This window comes from Hirundo rustica, chromosome 4 (assembly GCF_015227805.2).
Source record: "Hirundo rustica isolate bHirRus1 chromosome 4, bHirRus1.pri.v3, whole genome shotgun sequence".
In the NCBI taxonomy this organism is placed as follows: domain Eukaryota; kingdom Metazoa; phylum Chordata; class Aves; order Passeriformes; family Hirundinidae; genus Hirundo; species Hirundo rustica.
This window is the reverse complement of record NC_053453.1, coordinates 31099726-31110254: the sequence shown is the minus strand read 5'-3', so window position 1 is coordinate 31110254 and position 10529 is coordinate 31099726.

Below are 10529 nucleotides of genomic sequence, written 5' to 3'. Positions count from 1 at the left end.
TCAAACCATAAAAAAGTAAAGCAGATGCCATCATCCTTTCTGTCTTCTCTTCCCATCATTTGCACCCCTGAAGACACCGTGTATCTCAATTCAGCCCAGCTGCAAGAACAGTTACCACTAACCAGATGTTTGTGATCACAAATTTAGTGAAAGATACTCTGCCCAGAGTTGACATTGATGAAAGGCATGTGAGCTTTCTTTATGCATTTCATGCAAAACAGCTTGTGTTGGTTAAAACTATCCTGGAAAGCTATTGACTTTGTACTGGAACAAATGAGGAAACTTCCCAGCCATTTGGCTGTGGGAGCAGCAACACCCCAGTGCAGTACAACCCTTCTACAGCAAGTTTCTTATCATAACTTTAATGTGTGTTTGGAACCTGAGACCTTGCTTGGTTCAGAAGGATTACAGCTTCAAAGACAGTGGCTAGGAAGAACTGACTGAAGGAAATCCAACTGCCTGCCCACTCAGATTTACACTACCAATTATATTATCTGTTCGGCATTCCTGTGTGCCTAGCTTCTACATGATTATCCACAGATAGATAAAAGGCTAAATTAGTAATACAAGTTCTGATAAAATTTAAAAGAATCATAGATTGGTTACTGCAGCTGCATTCATTTTGCAGGCACATAAAAACAAGAATATTTCTAACTTCTACCACTGAAATATATTTTTAATAATATATGGTCTAATACAACAACGATAATCTATACATGGTAGTGTTTATTTATCTATTTGTGTGTACATAATCATGAAACCTGATAAGACAATATTTTAAAGTTCTTCAACCCTATGTGCTTTAAAAATAAAAATGTTTGCATAGTACTGTTAATTCATTGGAGTAGAATTATCCCTCTAACTCATACAATAATAAGGAAAAAGAAACTTGAAATTAGGTGTTACAATAAATGTACTGGCATGTCTTTCACTCTATAAACTAATGTAACAACTTACTATTCTTCAGTACTTTTAGCTTGTGGATCTATGGTTGTTTGGAAAGACTAACAGCTATACTTTAATATGCAAAGGCTGTTTACTCAATTCTGCATTTAGATGTTCACAGAGAAACCTATTAACTGAGGTATGCATTCAAAAATAGATCAACATAATCTGCTACCATATCATCTTCATCATAAGCAGCTGGAGCTTCAGACTTACTTTTTTTTTTTTTTCTCCCAAATGTAGCAACGAGTAAGAAAGTATTTTGTTTACCTGCAAAAGCCAGTAGTGACTCCACACAGAGTCACACACCTTTCTCTTAATAACTGCAGGGTTTGGGGCCAAATCCTTAGTGAAGATCTTTGACTACGAGCAACATATTTCTGTGTAAATATAAAATCCCTACAGTAGTAAAAGGTATCTTGGATTGCTATAAAATTTGGGGGAAAAAAAGTTATTTCTGCTGAAAGTTGTCATGAAAGATACAGCCAGGTAGCATGAAGCTGTACCATCTGCCTAGGAGAGAAAAATGCTCGTATATCATGAAGATCAGAAGCTGGTCTGAGGCTTTGCTTTTGCCAATTTTGGTCAATGAAGTTAGGCACTATCAAGAAACAAGACAGATACATTTTGCTGCAATGGAGGATGAGCTAGAAGCTTATGGGAACCCCAAGACAGGCAGGCAGAGACCACCAGCACACCCAGCACCAGGGCAGGGTGATGGCAGAGTCACAGTTCACCAACAAACCCAGATGGGGGTATTGAACTAGGTCCATGGTCCCTCCAGGGGTGCAGTCAGGTGCTCCTGCAGAAGACCACCAGAGCCAAGGCTGACTATCATGTGAGTTCAAGTTCAAGTCAGGAAACAGAGCTGGATGCAAGGCTGTCTATAGTGTAGGTTCAAGAGCCCACCAGGAAGGCAGCCAGCAAATCCACACTGCAAGAGACAGAGCTGGAAGCAGATTCTCGTACACAACCACCCAAGCAACTGTGGGATGTCCAGACATGAGCTTAAATGGGCAGGCTGTGGGTGGGAGTCCCAAGGAAGTTGGGCAGCACAGCTACAGCCTACAGAAAACAGAGATTTCACCACTCATTTACCTACAGAGGGGGGTTTCTTATAGGAGCCAACTCTCAAGCAAAGGGCCAATGTCCTGACTTTGATACTAGCTTATGACCAGTCAGCACCCAGGTCCTACCCTGGTGTTTCTTCCTCCCATGCCTTGGAGGGACAGAAGAGGACTGACAGGACAAGGTATGGCCCATTCTGAGTTGCAAAGGCCTTAAGAACTATTGGGAATACATGAATAATGAGCCCAAATGGGATTTGTGTCAGTTGCAGGTAGTCTTACTCAATGGTCCTTCAGTTTTGGGGAAGATGGTGTACAACCATTTTGCATCAGTGACTGGCAACAAGATTAGACACATGCAGGAGAGAACTCAGCCTAGGGTGTACTGCAGTACAGACTCCTTGATAGGATCTCAATGGAAATTTGGTGAACAAAGTGATGATCTGGTCTTTAGATGAGTTTCTAACCTCCCTGTGACTCCTAATAAGCCTTCCTCCGCATCTCTCCTCACTTTTTTGTGTCAAGCATTCCTATAGGTTCATTTCAAAACTTTTCATAAAATCAAAAACTACACAGCAGTTTTTCTGTATAATTAAGGTTTGGCAATGTGCCAATCTGATCTGAGGACTAGCGGTCCTGGACCTGAAGCAGAATGAAAGAAGTGAAGCAGACAAAGAGCAGCAGAACCAAATATTACTTGCTTACAAATAAGGGAACTAGATGGAGAGGGGTAGAAAAGCAACACTGTCTGTTCTGTTAAATTTTCTACCGGTTTGTATGATTTTCCTTAGGTCAGTTATTCTCTCTACAGTGATATCGTCCTATAAATCTGTAAGAGGAAAAAATTCTAAATTTTTATGCTTTCTGAGATCATTTTGATCACAGGGTCAACAAGTTTCTGATTGATCACAAATGGTATTTTTTTACACACAATTCCAACAATATTAAAATAAAGAATGTAAAGTTTGGGAGAAAAGTATAAATGATGGGTATGTCTAGTACACTGATATAATAATTAACCTACATTTCTTTCATCCTGTAGCAAATTTATTTTTATGTTATCTCAACAATTTTGTTTCTCTGTGGGACTTTTCCATTTCAGACTGTTAACCAGAAAATCATATCAAATTACTTCATGACCCTGAGAAATTCTGTAAACCAACATGACATTAAAAATAACTTGGCAATCAGAACAGAAAGGACTAAATTGTATATCATAGCATTCACTAGCCAAAACTGACTCCAAAGTTCACTAAAACCATGTTTCTCTTTTTAAATATATTACCTATTTTGACATTAACTAGCGCACCTACTTAAAAATATTTAGCTGTATTGTATTTTAAATTATGTTAAATTTCTGATTAAGGGATTCTATTCCTTCCCGTAGCTTCCTTATTCACTAACAGAAGTCAGTACCACCTCCTTAAGCTTGTCTGCATGTGCTTACCTGTGCAAGTCTGCATGTGGAATAAAAAGGAGACTCTGTGATCTAGATTTTCTGTTTCTTAATTTGAGATAGTGTCGGTTATATATGCTGTTCTACATATGTGCCAATCATGAGTCAAACTAAAAAAAGCCATTGTTATGTATTCTATGCACGCTAGTTACTAATAGAAGCATCTGTATTTTAAAATTCTTCATATATTTTGTACAATTTATAGTTACTTTTTGATATCATACCACAAGGAGCATGTAATGTCTCTTAGAATGGCATGTCAAATTCCAGGGACATTATTCCAACATACTCCATCACAAACATAGTGACATGAAATCTATCAAATCTAGTTGTGAAAAAACTGTAATGCATGCACAAAATCATGCACTCAAAGACTACTTGACTATTCAGATGAGTAAGTTTCCCGTACAGTGAAATCTCAGTATCATGGCAACTGAAGTACCTAGGGGCCACAAGAAAATCCAAATTACCTGAAACATATCATAATCTGTTTGCAATGCAAAGAAGGCCATCAGAAGAATGATGTAATAAACACTTCCACAGCAGCAACCAGATAAGGGCAGTCACTCTTTCCCTGCTGAATGCCATGACAAAACTTCTTATGGAATACTAGAGGAGTACAATAAACCTCAAAAAATGTGCACTTACATGCCAAATGACAGTAAATCTCTTACTGGTTAAAGGTAAATCTCTATCTCTGTTAAAAGATTATACCTATACATTAAACAACAAAAAGCAAATGAATGGCTAAATGAAACATGAAGACCTGCACTGCTTATGGAATAATTCTGTTCTAACAGCAACATAACTAATTACTTAAAGGATTTTAAAGAAAATAATGACTGCAGATATTTCTTTAAATGTAAACTGGATTCTTCTTGTCATACCCCAAGCACGTACTTAAATATTCAAGGAAAAGTGAATTTAAAACATCATATATCAAGGGGAAAAAAATGTATTGAACATATTTATGGTTCCACAACAAAATCTTCCTACATTTTTAAAGAGGAAGCCAATATTTACAGCTTCCTGTAATTTATTTTGGACTCACAAACTAGTCAGTACATGTTATAATATATATTGGTATTATAAATTGTAGATTATTTAGGCTTAGACCTAATTACTTGAGTTATGTACATATCTTCCTGAGCTCAGAAAACTATTGCCAATAGAAAGCTCCATGTCTGTCTCAGATCTATTACTACTCATATATACAGACAAAATTTCCTCTGAAAAACTGCACTGCAAAACTGCTAGTTCAGCACACTGAAATATACACTATTATATTACTTTCTTTAACAGCAAATCATTACTGCCAGTAAATAATTTAATGTGGATAGATTTTGATTTGCCCTACATGGCTGCCTAAACACATTTCCACTCAGCTGCTTAGAGCATTTTCAGTGAGGTCAGTTATAATGCTGTGTCATGCTTTCATTTCCTAAGCAAGGGGTGTTACACTGCACACCTGATACGCAGAGGAGAACGTCTGCCAGTTCTTAGTAGAAACAGGGCTGTCAATCAGTTGGTGAAAGTGTGACTCAGCAGCTTCTTAGTCTGTAAAAGTGCACTGCACATAGGAGATAAACAGGAGGAGGATGTCTTTCCAAGCACATAAATTATCCAGTATGTATATAAACAAAAATGTCCTTACCACCCTACATTATATTCAATAATTTTTTCATTAATTCATTTCAAATCTTCTCTTTGCATACAACGAAGAGTGCATAAACTAGGTTATTTAACCATTCTTAATTTTTGCCAGGAATTGATCCATGAAGATTTCTTTGACTAAATTAAAGATGTCCATTTTATTCACCAAAATCTGTGCACACTAAGGTAGGAGAGTGATTTTTCTTCCCACAAGAAATGTATTCATAAATTTGAGTCATAATTATTCACAACTAAAAAAACCATCTTTCAAAAATAATTTTTAAAAAATGCTACAATTTTTCTACACATGGATACCAGCCAACTTAGAATACTCAGACTTAACAGCAAACACTCAGTCTAAAACCATGAGGGAGAAGCCCTTCCTCAGAACATGCAGAAGAACACACATCAACATGAATACAGAACAACTGCAAAAAAAGTCAAAGCTGCTTGCTGCCATTTTATGAAAGACTCCAGATCTAAACTTTGTTCTCTAACAAAGGAAAAAGCACCTATAAAAGCTTAAGCAATCTTAATTTTCTCTATGACAAGAATCCAGGGGAACCAAAGATTAATTAAATTTTCTCTCAGATTGACTAGGACTCTTTGACTTCAAGAAAGACAACCATACAATGTAGAATAAAGGTGTATAAAACCTTTATTATTCTTACTGCACAAAATATGGGGATCTCAAATGAACTGATCAGGAAGAAGTCTGGGGAAAAAATTAACAAATGGAAGAAGTTTTTGTAAATGCCTAAGTAAGCTTGGTCACTGCTTATGATAAATGTGAAACATGGGTTCAAAAGTGATTCAACAATTTCATGTAGACGAGTACCAGAAACTATGAAATACAAGCACATGGACACAACCTTTGGTTCAGTAAATCCCAAATCCTAAACATCAGATTGCTCGAACATTCAACTGCATGGTCCTATCCTCCTTCCTACCTTTGCCACGGAATAATCCTCTACTGGCCACTGTCAGACACAAATGATCCAATTTTAGGGATCTATTGGGTACTCTAAATAAAAATTCTTGTGCTTTACGTGTTGGAGATAAAAAGTGGAATTCTAAGTTCAGTAGGTAATGGTTGTCTACCACAAAGTAGGATCCAGTCTTCAAGATGTTTAGGAACAGCAGAAATTTTACCAAAACAAGGTTAATGCATACTTGCATTAGTTACACACATGAATTTACAGAATAGAGATCCAGTTGCAATATGTTTTTATTGCTACTGTTTTCATGGTATTTTTGACAAGAAATATGAAGTGAGAAGCTGATTTTCTTGGTTCACTGGGGCTTTGTTATCCATCAAAATACGGTACTAGTTGAACTTCTGCGCTAACCGGCCTTTTTCTTTGCCATATCAGAGCAAACACAATTATTCTGCCTGGTAAAGCACAGAAACCTCTTCATAACTACACATTTTTTTCAGTTTTGTTCCCTTCTGCATACATCTCTTGCATACCAACCTGCCAAGATAACTCCATCTAATTTCTTAAACTTACACTATTTTGAAGGGAACCACAAAAATCCAAGTGACTCTCCAAAAATATGAAGCATTATTTGATTGACAAACAATGTCCTCAAAGTTCTGGTGACATAATAAGTGATGCTGATGCACTGACTGCTGTAATAATGGCAATAACATCTCTGCGAATCCAAATGCGTATCTTAAATTATACTCTCTGCCACCAGCAAATGGTAAAAGAACAAAAATTGTAGCTCTTATTCCCATAAGAATCTATACAAAAATATCTGGAATGGCTTATAGAAAATGACAAGAGTTTCATTTAATTAACAAATATCATTTCCAAAGCTTTTCTAGAATTGTACTACACAAAACAAAAACAAACACAACACCTTAAAAACTTATGCAAATTTCACATACAAAAAAAATCAGAGTTTGCTGAGTGGAAAAGATGAATCAAGATTAACAGAGAAACGCTATTTTTAAAACTCCTAAAAATGTTACAGAGTTAAAAATATCAAGAAAAATTATTTTTATAGCAGCTGGCAATGTCCATTTAAGGCTGACAATTCCTTGGAGATGATTAGTACTACATATCTCATGCAGCTCTCACTGCTTTGAGTTTATTGCAGTATAAAAGCATAATCTGATGTTTTTAAAACTCAGAATCGCTCCCTATTTTTGACTTAAATCCAAGTTATAATTATAGTAAATGTACTATTTTTTTGAAAGAATACTGCTGCTTATATTCTTAACATAGTGATTTTGTTGTTTTCATATTGCAAAACTGAAACTAGACTAGAATAAACACAGAGGGAAAAAATGAAGGCTCACACCAAGTTTAACATGTAACTCCAACGCACCATCGCAAAGCCCAAGAGGCAGGATATGCAATCCTGCATTCCTTAGGCACTCGTAATACCTCTTGGCTTCAACTGAAGTTTTGTTTAAGAAAGCATATAATGAGAACCTATAATTTCATTAATTGTATGCCACAGGCAGTCCATGTGAGGTAAGAATCATGAACCAGACTGGTTGGAAGGATGGTGGAACCCATCAGCCCCACCTGCATCTTTGTGGACCACTGCGTCTATGCAGCAAAACCATGAATCCTCATTTTCCCCACTCACCCATATTTCCAGCTCTTCCTCATGACAGACCACATCTGTAATGTAGACAGTAGTGCAGACGTTTCATTCAGGACACAACACAGCTCTCAGTTACTGTTCTCCATTACCATCCTTCCCTAGACTCTTGGCAGTACCAAGGATTTCACCCGATGCAGATCCCTACTCTGTTGACATTTTTATATTATTCATACTAGGCACAGACAAAATGAATGTTATTGAGCTATTAGTACAGAGTGCTTTGACATATTACATATTTCATTAGATATCCTTTGGGCAATTTAGGAAGTATCATCTAAAAACCCCGTGAACGGACTTGACATTTACAGTATTACTGTACACATAACTTTTCCATGCATAAACATAAATGACTCTACTGGGTATGTATTACAGATAGTTTTATGGAATCTCTCAAGATTTATTTATATATGGAGAAAGAAACAGCATGGGGAAAATAACCCTCCCATATTATAAAAGCCTTTTATTTGCTAAAAATATGAGCAAAATTTTTTTATGAGCAAAAAAAGCCCCACAGGCACTTGCAACCTAGTTCTTTTTCTAAATATAAAAACAAATAATCAATTTTTAAAAGAAACCATCCACAGGATGAAGAATGTAACAGGTGATGTTACAGTGAGGTGTGAATCTATAACTAGCTCTCTACTGCAAACTGACATTTAGAGGCACACAGCAGATAGTTCTTCAGCTACAAAACCCCCATTACCTCCCTGTATAATAAATTGAAAACTCCAGTTAATTTCTACTTGTGTCACTGAACACAATTCAATTTTTACAACACCTAACTAACAACTAACTTACAGTTTCTTTTACAATAGCCTTAAAACATAAAGCAGGAAAAGAATCTCCAGGTTAAAAATAAAAATGTTCATTCTTAACTTACCCTAAATACTCAAACTTTGTAAGGAAGCTTCCAACGTGTAAAGGCACACAGAAGAACAACAACAACAAAAAAACCAAAAACAAACAAACAAAAAAGCAAACAAATGGAAGGTATAAAAATGAGGGTGACTTAGGGATAAGGAGGATGAAAACAAAGGAAAGTGGGGAAAAGAACAAAAGAACATTAAAATTGAAAGAAAGAAAAGCATGACAATGAAAACAAATGAATTGTTGAAACTATGGTAGGAGGAACTAATGAATATTAACTTTTATTATTCCGATTACAAAATACATTTCAAAATTAGATGAAACACATTCTATGTATGTTTTGCCAAGGACATTCTTGGCAATTACAAAGTCAGGAAAATTATAATTCAATCAGTGAGGCATTACTTAAAACCACTTGAAAAAAGCAGATCATTTGAACCAGCAAACAGAATGTTTGGATAAAATTTTAAAGGCTCAGTATTCTGGAGCAGTGCAGATTGCACTCACATGTTGCAGAGTCCCATTAATGGGGCCATTAGAAATACAGCAATTTTTCTTCCTGGGTGCATTTTACTAATCTTTCTTCTCATAAATGAGTAACAAAGCCTCATCGTTTTGCATATAAAATGAGGACAGTTCAAGAAAGAAAAAAAAAAAAAAAAAAAAAAAAAAGTACTTGAAGTGTAAAACTCTGATTTTACTAAGAAATCTGAACTTTTTTTTAAAAGCTATACTGTCCACGACAACCAGATCACATCTATAAAGATGGTTGCTGCATTTATCCGGAGCATGTGGGACACTACCATGCACCGAATCCGTGCGCTTGCCTTAAAATGGATGACAGAGTTCTAAAAAACGTTCGGGATACGTCATTACGTCGGTTGCTACACTGGCAAAACCCACAACAAACAGGTCACCTTGACCTCTGTCATGTACACTCTTTCACAGAACTGCTGACACCCGAAGAGTGGGATTGACTAAAAAAGGCACCAGGCATTCACCATTCCCATCGGAAAAAGCGTGCCCTGCCTTCCCCGCAGTAGTGCTTATTTACATATCGCTGTGACCGCGCCGTGAAGGCGAGCGATGCAGCCCTTCCATTTAACCCGTTAGGTTGCCGAAGCCTTTGCAAATCGCCCGTTGCGCAGTCGGACTTTCAGAGGACCGAAAACGCCGTGGACTGGCACTCCTGAGGCGACTTTACCACCTCTCGCCGCCACAGACACCCCAAGTCGCGCTCCGCCCCGTAACGACGAGCGCCCTGCACCGGCAGGTGCGCAGGGCCGGAGCCGGCTCCAGCCCGGAACGCCCGGAGCTGAGCTCCGGGGTCATTTCGCAGGCCGCTCCCGCGGAAGCAGGTGCGCCGCCGCCGCCGCCCCTCAGCGCCCCGGGCCCGCGCGGGAAGGCGCCGCAGCGCAGCGCGTCCCGCCCGCTCCGCCCCGCCCCGGCCCGCCCCGCCGGCCTGCGGGGGGCGCGTGACGTACCGCGCCGCACGGGGGCGGGGGAGCGACTGCAGCGATGGAAAATTTTCGGCTTTTGCATCTCCTGCGCGTGCCCTCGCCCGTCCCCGCCCCTTCCCGGCTTCCACTCCCGGCCCGCATCCCGGCCTCGGCGGGGGCGGTCCAGAATCTTCGGCGGCGGTGAGCCTGGCTGCCTCGCGGCGCCCGGCGCCTTGCCGTCCTTTCCCGCCCGCCTGCCCTGGCGACAGTCGCGGGGCAGAGCCACCGTCCTGTCGCCTGCCTCAGCCCTGGGGAGTCTCGTGTGCCGTCACATCCGCGGCCGCTGCAGGGGGCCCAGGAGCGGGGATGGTGGCAAGGGATTCGGTGTCCCTCGACGTAAGGGAGCTGGCTCTCGTGTCCCGCCCGCCGTCACTGCCTCGGGACAGCAGACGGGCAGTCAGCCGCCTCTCGCAGCCTCCA